Below are 14,076 nucleotides of genomic sequence, written 5' to 3'. Positions count from 1 at the left end.
GTTATCATTCCACCTGTTCAGATGTGTGCCCACACTGGGATTTAAGCAAGAAATGAAAGTTGTGAGAAATAACAGATGAAACAACACATCTTATTTATTTTGGAAATATTGAGTCTAGTGCTGATGAGACTAAAAAAAAAAAAAAAGAAGAAGGAAAAGGTGAAAATGGACAATAAATGGCCAATGCAGAAGATTAGGAAATCAAGAAATAGTCTGTAGAGTAACCAAAACCATTCTATAAATAACTATAATAAAGAAAATAAAATTTCAGAGATTCACTGGTCAATTTAGTTTGAAAGCTTGATTTTTAATTCTGTGCTGGCATTATTAAAAACACCAATATATTATCTTTTTTGAGATAGTGTAACAATTAGCTTTTAAGATATGGCCATATGCATTGTCTAGAGACATGGAATGCTTTCAGATTATTAAGAGAAATTTGATTTAATAAATTATAGACAACATGCCCACCCCCCCAAATTTGAAGAGTCAGAGCTAGAAGACAGCAAAGAAATTAAAATACCATTTTCCACATTTAAAAGTAAGTAGAGATTACACAAATACTTTTTTTTAAAATTTACTTAAAGTAATAACACTGCCTTCCAGAAACAGCATAAAATAAGCAGACAGTTGTTGCCTATGTGTTTGTTTGGAGTCCTACTCAATCACAGAATTTTTTTTCATCAGGTTTTACTCTGCCTTCTGCCTGTGGGTTGCTGGGGATTTCGCTACAAAGAAGAGTTGGTTGTGTGAAAGATTTACCTGTGCCCCTGGAAAACATTGACTCATATTCCTGGGGCTGGTTTTCCTTGTGCAAAAAGGGCACTGCACACCTGGATGGACCCTCTGTTAAACCCTTCAGCACAGACACTGAAAGCACCCTCGGGGCTGCCTCCTTTTTTTTCCGCTCGTGGTTTGGCATTGGGTGAGCAGGGGAGCAGCTCTGCTGCACCAGGGCACGGAGCTGTCCCACACCATGGCTGTCCCTTCAGCCCACACGTGCCTGGGGCAGGACGGGGCTGCTGAACACCCCCATCCTCAGTGCCAACCCTCCGCCTCACCCTTCCCCTGGCACACAGCTGCCAGACTCAGGTCTGGAGATCTGTAAGATCTCCCTACAGTAACAGGGAGATCTTAAGAAGAATACCTTGCATTGCCATCTATGGTGACAAAAGTAGTCCTGAAACAGGTGGAAGATGGAAATGAATAAAAATGAAAATTTTAAATTATAAAAATGAATGAAAATATAATGAAAATAATGAAATTTAAAAAATGAAAATTTTAAAATTAACTACTGTAGTGAGAGGATGAACACCATTGAAACTGTTTCCGATAGTCATTACTAATTTCCTTTTTTTTATTCTTTCTAATTCAAGTTCTTCAATAAGTACAAACCTCCTCCATTCCATTAATGTTTCTGCAGGACTGGTGAGCTACCAAATTCTGCCACAGAGTGGAAGCAGAGTATCATTGTAAACCCATGCTGGTGTAAGCAGCAGCTCCAGCTTTCTAATGGAGTAAAAGCTGTGTCAGTAAAAGACAAAACTTCAAACTTTTTCCTGCACCAACTTTTTTGCAGCATTTCCCTCTCAATAGTATTTGTTATGAATGATGACAAAGTACCTGGAAACAGGATGCTCACAGGTTGGCTCCCCTTTTGGACTGTGATGTATTGTTTGGCTGCAGGAAAAACTTCCTTAGCCTTGTGCTAGGATGTCAGGATTGTAGCTTAAAATGAAAACAGTTCTTTTAGAAGGTACTGATTAAGTGTTAAACAGGTTTCCTTTCTGAAATGGCTGATGAGTAACTCAGAAGTTTCATGTCAGTGGAATAGAAGTGGGTTTAATGTCACACAAACAGGCTGAAATTTGTGACTGCATTATTGGATGGTGTTTTTTATAGTCAGACCTTTGGGTGAGTGCTTGCTAGAACATCTGTCATTTACAGATGTGAACATGACCTAGACCAAGCTATCTCCATGCAGAGTTCTTTCAAATAAATCTTTGAGGTAGTAGATGAACCTAAAAATTCCTTTACTTTGGGTGATGAGTAAAAGGGTTCTAATACCATTGAGTCCTAGGTATGTGAGAGCTTGTTGCTTTTCCTAATATTTGTGTGTGCATGTTTCAGAGTGAAAATCATCAGGGATGTCAACAGCCTGGAAAGTTACAAAGTGAGCTCAGGGAGTTAATTTGCCTTTTCCAAAGAAGAGGAGACTAAAAATACATGCATGGTTAGAGGGATGAATTGAAAAGACAAAAACTGTGTAAGTTATTTCAAGTGATATCTGCTAGGAGGAAGCTGAATTTGGAAATTAGGTCCTACTAATGCCACCAGTTTTACTGACATCATTAGATTAATGTTATTTTTCTTTTAGAATTGCATGTGAATTGACAAGGAAAACTAATCATAGCCCTGTTGCATTTTTAGGAAGCATTGTATACTCTCAGATAAATACGACAAAATCAGTGCTACAGCCCAAAGAAATTCTCGTGTGTAAAACTGTCCCCTCTGAAGAGAGTGGAAAGGATTGGTTTTGCACAGATGTTAACATGGCAGGACACATCCTCTGATGCAGACAGGCTGCTGAGGGGGGTGCTAATAAGCATCAAAAGCATGCTCTGAAACATCTTTTTCATAATATGCTGTCTGGTGAAGGTTAAGGAGAAAAACTTAAATGTTTATCTGGGTAAGGCCCTGATTCCTTTGTTTCTTCTTCCTGTCTGATACCAAATTGTGGAGTGCTTTGAGCGTCCGAGGAGAAAGATACTTATACTAACAGAAAGATGCTTATACTAACAGAAAGGCAGGAGTTAGAGCACAGCACCTGCAATGGTGAGACAGCAGATGGACTGCACCCCAAGCCTTGAGCCTGCCCCCTGGACCACCCAGGTGATTGGTTTGAGCTGCATCCTTTTCCCAGGCAGGACACAGGACAGGGGCTGGTGGCAGATCTGAGCACCAGATCAGGAGTGAGATTCTTCATTTCAGAGGCAAAAATTAGAGTCTGTCCCTGCAATGCCCAGAGGATGTGAAGAGTGATTTGCTGCTGTAGCATTCAGTGAAAACCTTCTTAGTTGCTGACCTGTAGGCCTCAGGGATATTAAGTTAACCTTTTTAATTCCCTTTAGCTCCCTCTCCTACTTCCCTTTATTGCTGCCGGCCCAAACTCTAACGCAGAACTCAACAAGATTTCAAAAAAGGATTACAAAATCCCCAAAATCTTCAGAAATAGAGACTTGGGTTTCATTTTTTTTCAGAAAACAGTGATGATTATTTTAACGGAATAAATTATTTAATGGAATAATTCAGTCATAGCATGGCAAAGTTGTCATTTTGTGGGGGGTTTTTTGAGTGGTGGTGGTCTTTGTTTAAAAAGGAGAGCTTTTATTCAATGGCTCTGCTTTCTTCAACTTCACTAGTTTATTCAATTTTCTTTAGTTTTTCTTAATACAGGCAAGTTGTTAGAAGAACATTGGTGCAAAGATAGAATATAAAATCAACTCTCTTTACAGTATTGGAAATCCTGTGCACTTCCTGAAGTAAAATTACTACAAAGGCAAGAGATTTAAATAACTGTGATTCCAAAAGATAACATATATCCATGTTCATTAAGTATATTATAAAAGTGTTAAAATACAGGTGACAGTATTTATTTTGAATCTTCTTAGCTTCATTACGATTCTAATTCAAAGTAGAGAAAACTTTCATTCCTGTGTGTCAGTTGCTGAATTTTTGTTACTCTTGCTCGACACCCATTTTTAGCAGTGCAGGTGACAAAATATCCAGATGTCAAATGGATTTGTTATAGTCAGGGGTGACAAGGGTGCCTTGAAACACAAATGCCATACTGTGAGGCATGCCAGACTGTGGGATCTTTGTTGGAAAACATCCTTGACATCTAATCTACCTGCCACAAATTGCCTCTCTTCAAGTTAGACACACCAGAAAGGTGATTGCACCATTGTTAGAAGGCAAGAGAATAGCTCTGGGGCTGGAAAAAATAATTATATTTTATCTGTGTTTGTTTACTGCATAGAAATATTACTAATTAGTATGTTTGTTTCACCATTGCCTATCACCTTTGCCCAGGGGCTGCATTAATGCAGAGATTTCAAACAGATATATTTGTATGTGCGCTTGGTCAAGATTCTGTTTCACAGATAGCATTTCAGCTGGTAATGTTCATTTCTCTGCCACTTACAGTGACCAATGCAGAAGAGCCCTGGGAGAACAAAATGGTCATATTCAATTACATATTTTCATTTCTAGGAAAAACAGTAGAAAATTGTCTGTGTAATTTTCATTGCTGCTACAAATTTTCAGGGAAAACTAGCACTGTTTATTTTTGAGATCTCTGTCATGTTTTGTTTGGTCATGAGGATTTTGATATGAGCTCCAAGTTCACAGGTGACAAGGCTTTTACTGAAGGAGCCCAAGAGTTATATAAGTCCTTGTTCCCTAAAATTCAGGTGCACAATTTTTTTCCATTCTGTCCTTACTTTTATGAGCATTAATTTTTTTAAGTATTACTTTTTTTTTATTTGCTTATCTTTCTGTATTTTGAAGTATTTTCAATAGAGGAAAAACTATATGAGTCTTGGGCTCTTTTTGTGCAACATTCATCATTATTGGAGAAAAGTGGTCTTTTGCACTCTTGGAGGAAATTAGCTTATGAACTGAAAAGTAATTTGTGGTATTTGAGGAAGACATTGGACATTCAAGGTAACACAGCAGTGAAGCCTCTCTAATAAGGCAAACCAGTAAGCAGTGCAAAATATCCAATTGATTAATTCAGTAAAGAAAAGGCCAAGAAAAAAATGCTGCTGCTTTTTGTACCTGCCCTCAGCATGAGGAGCTGCAGGAAGAGCTCTCTCTGCACTGGATGCTCATCCCAAGCTGTGCAGCAGGACTGCACCAAAGCATGAGGAAGGAGCAAGATTTTTCTGCTGACTTTTAAGGGTGTGGGAGCCTTTTCCAATTGGGTAGAATTTCTAAGAATACAGGGTGGAAATTCTTTTCTTTACACCACCTGCATAGACCTGAGTCTGCTCTTCAGGGATTTTCTCCTGGTGACCTGTAGGTCAATAGATGCTGCCTCAGGGCCAGAGGAAGTTCTGCTCCCTCCATCTCCGACCTCGGTGCTTAGAAATGTATTCCAGCTTTTCCAAGGAGACCACTGCTGTGTAAATTATAACAGGCAGGACTGAACTCTGGTGAGGGCAGACTCAAGGGGGGGATATCAAACTCCACATATTGGAACATGCAGCTTAGGAGGAAATACCACCCCTTTTCCTTTGTCTCAGGCTGATGAAGGCTAGCAGAATAACCTATGGCAAGCTTCATTGCCCAGATACAAAGCATCAGTTCAGTGACTTAGAAATGAATGCCAAAAGGGAAAGAAAACCAACCCAAACTTCTCCCCAAAAAACACCCATTAGCCTTTTCCAGATCAGGTGCAATTATAGTGCCTGGTCCAAAATTAATCCAGACATTCTTTTAAACTCATGTCAAGTCATTTATCAATTGAGCTAAAGACAATATACATTATTCAGAACTTTATTATTATTAATAATATTGGCATTTTTTATTGTTATTTTTCTCCCTGAGGCCGCTACAGGATTTGGGAAGTATTTCAAACAGAAATTTGAAATCTCGCTCTTTAAACAATCACCAGTATTGTCATTTGCCTGGAAGCATCTATGCAAAAAGAAAAATTTCCATGGGAACAGTAGGTGATTTTGTCATGCCTGTAACCTCTCTAATCCAAGGGGTGGGAGACTGAGCCAGAGTCTTCAGTTCTGGCAATTATGCTGGTGGTTTCTAGTCCAGAGGGGAATATATTCAATAAGGCAAAATGGTGATTCACATATATTGGTAATGTAAGGTCTACCTTGAAGTATGATTTCCTGAAAAGCACCACTCTGCTCTACCAAAAATGGCCAAAGACCCACATTAGGACCCAGATTAGGAAGTTATTTGAAATATATATATATAAAAGAAAAAAAAATAATACTCTGGAATAAAACAGGCTTGTGTTTCCAACCTGAGCCACTGCAATTAGATTCCATCTTGATTAACTGCTGATTAATTACTCTCAGTTAACATTGAGAAAGAACATTTGTCTCCCCCCATTACTTCTGTCTTATTTAGATCTTTTCCTTTATTTAAAGTTTCTCTTTAGGTCCACAGAATTTTGAACTTATTATAGGAATGATATCCAGTGGAATAAAGGCTCATGCTCTAATTTTGTTATTTAGCAATCAAGCGAGAAAACAGAAATCAGAATAAACTTACTTTGAAGATAACTGCTTCATTATCAGCTCCATGTGGGATATGAGATGTGGCATTTTTGATTTTAATAACAATAAGGAGATCAAATGTGTTATTAAACCTCAGTCACTGGTATTTTCTATAGGTAAAATTTTACAAGGTAAAAATGGGTAAGAATAGAATTTCATCATTCATTTGGAAATATCTTGACTGTAATACACATGCAGTTTATTTTAAAATACTCCAACAAAGAAAAAGCTTCAGTTGGATGAAGAAATTCTTGAGCCTTTTTCAACCAGTATGTTAAAACAAAAGAGGTTCTTGGGAAAAAAACTCTGTAAAAAACCCCCATGTCACTAAATAACATAACAAAAGAATCTTCTTTCAATTGCAAAGCCAAAATGAGCATTTGGAAATTATATTCTTTTTCAATTTCAGTAGCACTTGCAAGCCACTCTCTGTGCTCTCTGGCTAATATTGGAAAGTCCAAGTTGCTTATTATTTTCTTTCCTATGAAAGGGCACTAAATACATAACCTCTGAGCAGAGAGGAGCTAATCATGCTGTGTTTAGTCAGTCCTGAATGAGAGAACAGCTCAGAAGTGTGGAAGATGTATATCTCAAAACACTGGGTGGAAAAAAGAGAGCTTTCAAGTGGATCAGTCTTTATTTTTGTTCTTCCTACGTCATTAGGTAAATAATTTTGGTCATTTAAATACTACAGCACATGTCTTTTGCCTTTGCACAGACTTTTCTATGGAACTCATATTATTTTGTACCCAATTATTCCCAGGCATCTTGCAGTAAAGTGCCCTGGCAGGAAATATGTATTAAGAGGTGCTAGAAAAATAATTACTGAGGCCCAGACACAAAAGGCTTTGCAGAGCACAAAGACCCCAGGTAGAGTGGTTTAATTACAAAAGATGACACAAACAAAGTAGACCAAAGCAGGTCAATTTTAGCTGGAGAAAACGCAGAACAATTTACGACTCAGCTCAGTCAGTCTAGTGGAAACTTCAGAAAAAATCAAATCTGAGTGAAATCTTGACTCATAGATGGTCCAAAGAATTGCTTGGACATGAAGGTTGTTTAGGTTAATTGTGTTTCTCCTGCCTTATCTTCAGCTGTATGGCAAACCTGCTTCATCCGTCTATGTTAGAGGATCAATGTGCTCAGGGGCATGGGCACCTACTAGGGAACAAGGATTTTGGTAAAAAACATCCCAGGTTCTGTCAGAGATTAGGAATTACCATCAACAAGACCTGTACCTATGCATACATATGTGCACATGTGCATATATATGTGTGTGTATATATTTATATGTATGTATGTATGTATATAAATCTATGCACACACACGGGCATATATATAATCCTAAACTCAAAGATATACAAATTAGGAGCTTAAATGTGAAAAATTAAGAACAAAAAGGCATGCAAGAAAAGCTCACCCAGCTGGCGTCTCTACAACCAGGGCACTTGTTACCTCTCATCATGTTACTTTATGGCACAGGATGGTCTCTACTGATCCCCCGGTCACCTGGCATATTTCTGGCAGGTCAGGATTCCCTCCTGTGGCTTCACAACACCCACATTATGGGCATGGTTGGAGTTATTTTGCATCCTGCCACCTTATGTATATCTGAGATGTTGCAGCACTAAGCTAAAACCTTCTCTGAATCTTGCTGAAGTCAATAAACCATGATATTCCACAGGGGTCCTGGAGGCTGGGACTATTCCTACGGATACAACATTTCCTGGAAGAAGTAGCATAATTGTCATTATTTGGGAGCTGGAAAATAAAATAGTGCTCTCTCCTATTTTTTCAAGGAGCCGACTTCGAAGGTCTCAAATGAGAAAGAAGCAAAATTAAAGTCTAGAAATTGCTTTCCTTTTCTTGATCTTATTTTGCATTAAGTACATATAATTTGGACACAGAATCCACAAGTTTTCTCACAGTGCTGACTAGTTCTATTTCCCACTAAAGCTTCCAACAGAGAAAGTCATGAGTGGTAACAAATAAATATCAGTGCAGTGCACTTTGGTTCCTTTTATGATCAAAGAATAAAGTGAAGACAAAACTTTTTCCAAGAGAAATAATCATGTTGATACCCTTTGGATAGGAATTTTACTAGAGCTAGTCTCTCCTTTGAGGAAAGGCTGAGAGCTGGGGTACTTCAGGCTGGAGAAGAGAAGACTTTATTACAGTCTGCTGTAATAAATAACATTACTGGCTTGCCTTATTTGTCCCTCTATGTGTCCTTGCACAAACAATCTTAAAATATGATTAGTTAAGGACAACACTCTTATTAGTCTCTATTAATGACATTACTTGTTTCTATTCTTTGTCACTGATTTTATTAAATATTTGAGGAAAAGCTTAATCTCAGTAGTTGTGAGCCCTCTGCGCAAAACAGGTTGGGAAAGTGGCACTCACACTGTCCTGCATTTATACCATCTTTATAAGGAGAAAAAGCATAATAAGAGAACAAGTCTGAGAGGCTGGGGAAGGACAAGGGAATTTTTTTTTTTGTGTCCAGGCTATTACTGCATTGAAATCCATCCACTGTATTCAGTAACCTTCTGCATGGGCTAATTTTTAGGTTCATCTTGATCACCAATACAAGCACATTTGGAAGGGAAATTTGCATGGCTAATCATGATTGAGCATAAGGGAAGATTTAAATAGGCTTCCCTAAATTAGGCTGACAATCTCTTTGATCAATGCCAGGATCAAGAAAATAAATTTTTAATCCTCATTCTATTCCTCATTCATTCCTTTCATTGTTGAATTTGCCAACAATAAATGAACTCATCTTGGGAATGGACTTTATGCCTTCAAAACTGGAAAATTATGTACTTTAAGTCCACAGTCGCAGCTGAGGGTCTGCGTCCACAGTGAGGGGCACAGCAGCAGCTGGCACTTTATTTCAGAATTGTGGGAGTATTTTGAAAGCAAGCTTTATCTCTTCCTTTTGAGAAACAGCTGTCAGGATATGATGGAATGTTCATGAACATTGTTTTAAAATTAAGGTAGGTTTATTAAATTATTTTAGTTGAGAACAGATTTTGTTGTTTTCTGTGTATGAAGGTTGACAGTTTCTGTCACCTATGTCTGCATCTCATCCACAAATCCAAGTGATCTGGATGCTGCAAACTGCAATGATTTCTATGTGAACATGGGAATACATTTTCAAAGAGATGGGCAGAAGGTTGATGTGAGAAACAAAAATGAATAACACTTTACAGCGCAACCTTGACATTCAAAGCCACTTGCTTTACTCTTTATTTTCTGTTGTAGAAATATAAAGTGCAAATACAGTACAAGTAAAATATGCTAAGAAGTGAAGTTTGATGTAATTTTGAACATGTCATTCAAGGGATCACATTAAATGAGGGATGTCTTGCTCTGTTCTTGATCTGTTTTTCCATTTGAGGGAAGAAGTTGGTGTATCTTTAGAGAAGCAGGATGCAATAGAAAATCCATATATAACTTCCAAATCATTGCAATATTGTATTACAGTTAGTGGTTTCCAAAGGTTACTCATGTATGAGTTCAAAATGGGCTCTTGCATCCCAGTTGCACTCTTGGCAGACATTTATCTGCATAGGCACTTGCTTCTCATGAAAAATGTATGATCTGTATTGTGAGAATAAATGAAGAGAAGCGAAGCAAAGAAGTTCCATTTTCAGCTAGTTGCTGCCTGTCAGACTGCACACCATTTCAGCTCTCAATTGTTCTTTGCTCTCTGTCAGTGATAATTTTCATTTTTTCAAACATCCTTAAGCTTTAGTGTGCACATTCAAACTGTTTAAGATGAAAATGATAGAGATCTTGCCTGCAAAAGTTTTGCTAAAGTCAGCATGACTTTGTGTGCCTAAGAAGGCAGTACTGAGTGACACTATTGTATCTTCTTGAATGTGGTGGGGATTACACTGGGCCAGGTGACACAACAGCCTTTTCAACCTGTCCATCCAGCTCCTCTCTGGGAGGAGCTGCCACCCAAAGGCAGTCATGGCTCAACAGGAATTCTGCCAGCTCCAGAGCTGCCCAGGTCATAGTCAGTCATGCAAAACCAACAAAAACCTTTGACAGCTTACTTTGGACAACCTCCTACAGGAACACCCATCCCAGAGGAGAAATAGAAATCATAGACGTGAACAACTTCTCTCTTTCCAGGTCCACTGAGGTTGTTAAGAGATAGATACACAACATGAACATCAAGCTTTTGCATGAGAAAACACAATGCCTCACTACAGGATCATTTTATCTCCAATTCACTTATTTGCTTCTTTTTATCTTCAGTAGGACAGGGGATTCCTTTCAACTCAGAATTCTGTTATAAACTCATCTTTATTTAGTTTGTAGTAGTAATAAGAACCTTGGAAAACTAGAGGTAAAACATTGCAACATACTGGAACATGTGAAGTGTTCCCTGTTAAAACAGATATTGAGTAATGGATGTAATGACATACATCTACATAAATCATAGCTGAAACCCTGCCCATTATCCCTGTTTTCCATTCCACCACACTGGTGGTTTTGTGGCCCTGACATTCATCTGGGATCACCTTGTGTCATTGTAAAGCAGGTGGTGTTTGTACACTTTGCAATATAAACATACTCATGATACCACCAGACATCTTAATGTCCACACCCTGTGTGGCACAGGTACGGACAACGTGTCAGGATGTGGCCAGTGACTGGCAAGGAGAGACACCAGGGAGTGCAGAGAGAGCCCTCTCATCAGTAAGTTACACGTCAGTTAGAAACCTTTCTTTACCTTCAGCCCACACAGTTATTTCTTTTAATACCTTTTATTGTTTGAAGGATAAATAGTTTCATATGCCAGGCATTATGTTTACAGACCTGAACCACCCTTTGTTCAAAAAGAGAATCCAGGCACCCTGCCCCAGCCTTTAATTGCTGCTCAAAGAAGGGAGTTCATTTTCATCTCTTCCCCTTTCAGAGAAAAAAAAAGACCATGAGATTTTTTGAGAATTATGTTCTGCTGTCTTCAAAATGCCCCATGACTTTGGGCAATAGTTATTTTGCATGCAGTTTTCACACTATATTCCTCAGAAATTGTGAAACTGTGCAGTAGGTTGAGCAGAAACTCTATTCTCATTAAGACAGTCTTCATTATTTTCAAATGTTTTAATTTAAAGAGTTCAACAAAATGCTTTTTCCCCTAGTATGTTCAACAAACAGTTATTCAGGAAAAAAGTTCTTCAAAAAGAAAATATCATGCTCTCACTTTAGTATCTCTCTGTAGTTCCCAAGCTAAATAATCTTTACTTGGAGGAGAGAAATTATGCAAGGCCTTCTGAATGCTCTCAAGTTCCTAATACTTTCTAGTACAACAATAGTCCTGGGGTTTTTTTTCTGTTAATTCATCCTACTTCATTTCAATTTCCACACTTAGTCTCTCAAGTAGTTAAATTTTTCATGTGGCTGCAGAAATCTGATCAACATTCTGCTGTAAAACATGCATAAAAATCTGCCACCATTATTACGAACCCTCACAAAGTTATGCAGTCTACTTTGTACATGAGTCATGAAATGCTAAAAATTCAAGAGAAATCTCCCAATGAAGCTCTAATGCTGCTTTACCTGATACAAGAATTGTCAAGAAAATCCTCACCTATGAGTCTTTATGTTTCATCCTTTAAGTGCTTTGTAAAAAATATTGCTCATGTAGTATTATGAAATTCTCTTCTGTGAATTATTAAGCCAATGATATTGGGCAAGTGTATAATTTTTAGTTATGTTTCACTCATTGAACAGTATTTTGAAATATATCACTCAAAACATACAAGCAACAACATGGCATGAAGTTCTGTTATGACATAAAAAATCTAAACTTTTCTGGGAAAATCTAATTTCTCAGGACATTTTTAAGAAGAAGCAGTCCTTTTATCTAAGGGTATGAATATAAGGCACATGTTAGACTGCTGCTCATAAAATTTTGCTTGGGATGAAACAGTCTGGATTGTTCAGAAACAAATTTAATTTTCAAAAATGAAATCTGTTTCTGATCATTACCACGCTGGGGTCCAATGCAAATTGTTCTGCATGCTTTAAATTTAAATCATTAGTAAGTCATTTAGTTTTCTTGTCTGCTTCTGTGGAAACAAAATATTAATGAAATAACATTGATTAAGTAAAATGGTATAAATAAGGAGAGAAACAATTCTCTCTAATTTAGTCTTTTATGACATTAACTGACAGCAATGAAGGAAAGAGTGGCATCCCACAGTCAATCTCATCCATTTGACCTTCAAATTTCTTTCTTTACCTTGCGAGGCTTGCAGTGAACGCTTCACAAAATCCAGAATCCAGCCTTTGGTGCAGACCATGGCGAGGCCTCTGTCACCCTGCAGCCCATGGAGGTCCATGGGGATGCAGAGAACCACCTGTAGCCCATGGAGGTCCGTGGGGATGCAGAGAACCACCCACAGCCTGTGGGAGATCCCACACAGGTGTGCCTGGAGGAGACTATGACCCTGCAAAGAGTCCATACTGGAGCAGGCCTCTGGCAGGACCTGTGGCTCCATGGAGAGAGGAGCCCCTGCTGGAGTAGGTCTGCTGGCAGGACTTGTAATCCTGCAGGGAAAATGTCCTGAATGACATTTTGTTCCTGAGGGACTGTGCCGTGTCTGTTCCTGAAGGACTGCAGTGCAAGGAAGGGAACAAAGCTGGGGAGGTCACTGAAGAACTGCAGCCCATGGGCAGGACTTGGAGAAGTCCATGGAGGGATCCCACACTGGAGCAGGGCACAATATTGTGAGGAATCCTCCCCCTGAGTAGGAAGGAGAGGCAGAGACAATGTGTGATGAACTGACTGCAGCTCCCATTCCCTGTCCCCCCATACCACTGAGGAGAGGAGGTAGAGAAAAAGAGCGAAGAAGTTGAGCCTGGGAAGAAAGGAGGAGTAGAGAGAAGGTAATTTATGATTTACTTTTTAATTCTCATTTCTCTTACTCTGAATTGATTGGTAATAAATGAAATTAATTTCTCCAAGTCAAGTCTGTTTTGCCCATGAAGGTAATTGCTGAGTGATCTCTACTTGTCCTTATTTCCACCATGCACCCTTTTTTATTTTTTCTCTCCCTTGTTTAGCTGGGGAAGAGAGTGATAAAGCGGTTTTGATGGGCACCTGACATCCAGCCAGGGTCAACCCACCACAGTATGTCAAGACTTGATGTGGTTTCAACTAAACAATAAAAACAAGGGGAGAAAAACTTCTTGCAATAGTTGAAAACTATGAAAATCTTCACAATGTGTTATATTCTTCAGTATGGACTCAGGACTAGTCCAGTAACTCGTTGTGCTGGCAGCTCTGTGAAGGTGAAGATTGTTTACTTTCTCTGTGAATAGAAGAAAGTCATGAAGACCTCTGTGAAGATACTTTCTTCTGAACAAATTTTGTCCATTTTCTTATAATCCCACAGAGAGGATTTAGAGTGCAGTAGCCTGTGTATCTGCTGTCCAGATGGAAAAGTCAGAAGTATTAGTTATTAGTAGAAAAAAAGTGGGAGAAGGCTTACTAGACTTTGCTCTATTCAGTATTGAGAAGAGTGGATAGCTGAATAACTCTGGGCTAGAAATTCATCTAGAAATATTGTGGATTAATTTTAATAAGTCAGCTATTTTAGAGGCAAAGGGAATCAAAAATGTTTAATAGAAATGTTTCAAATAATCAAAAATATTTTTATATACTTCTTATAAAAATGGGTTTTTATATAATATATAATGTTTCAAATAATCAAAAATTGTTTTTGTCTACTTCTTATAAAAATGG

This window comes from Zonotrichia leucophrys, chromosome 2 (genome assembly GCF_028769735.1).
Source record: "Zonotrichia leucophrys gambelii isolate GWCS_2022_RI chromosome 2, RI_Zleu_2.0, whole genome shotgun sequence".
NCBI classification, from domain to species: domain Eukaryota; kingdom Metazoa; phylum Chordata; class Aves; order Passeriformes; family Passerellidae; genus Zonotrichia; species Zonotrichia leucophrys.
The sequence above is the reverse complement of the archived record's forward strand: the minus strand, read 5'-3'. Positions refer to the sequence as shown.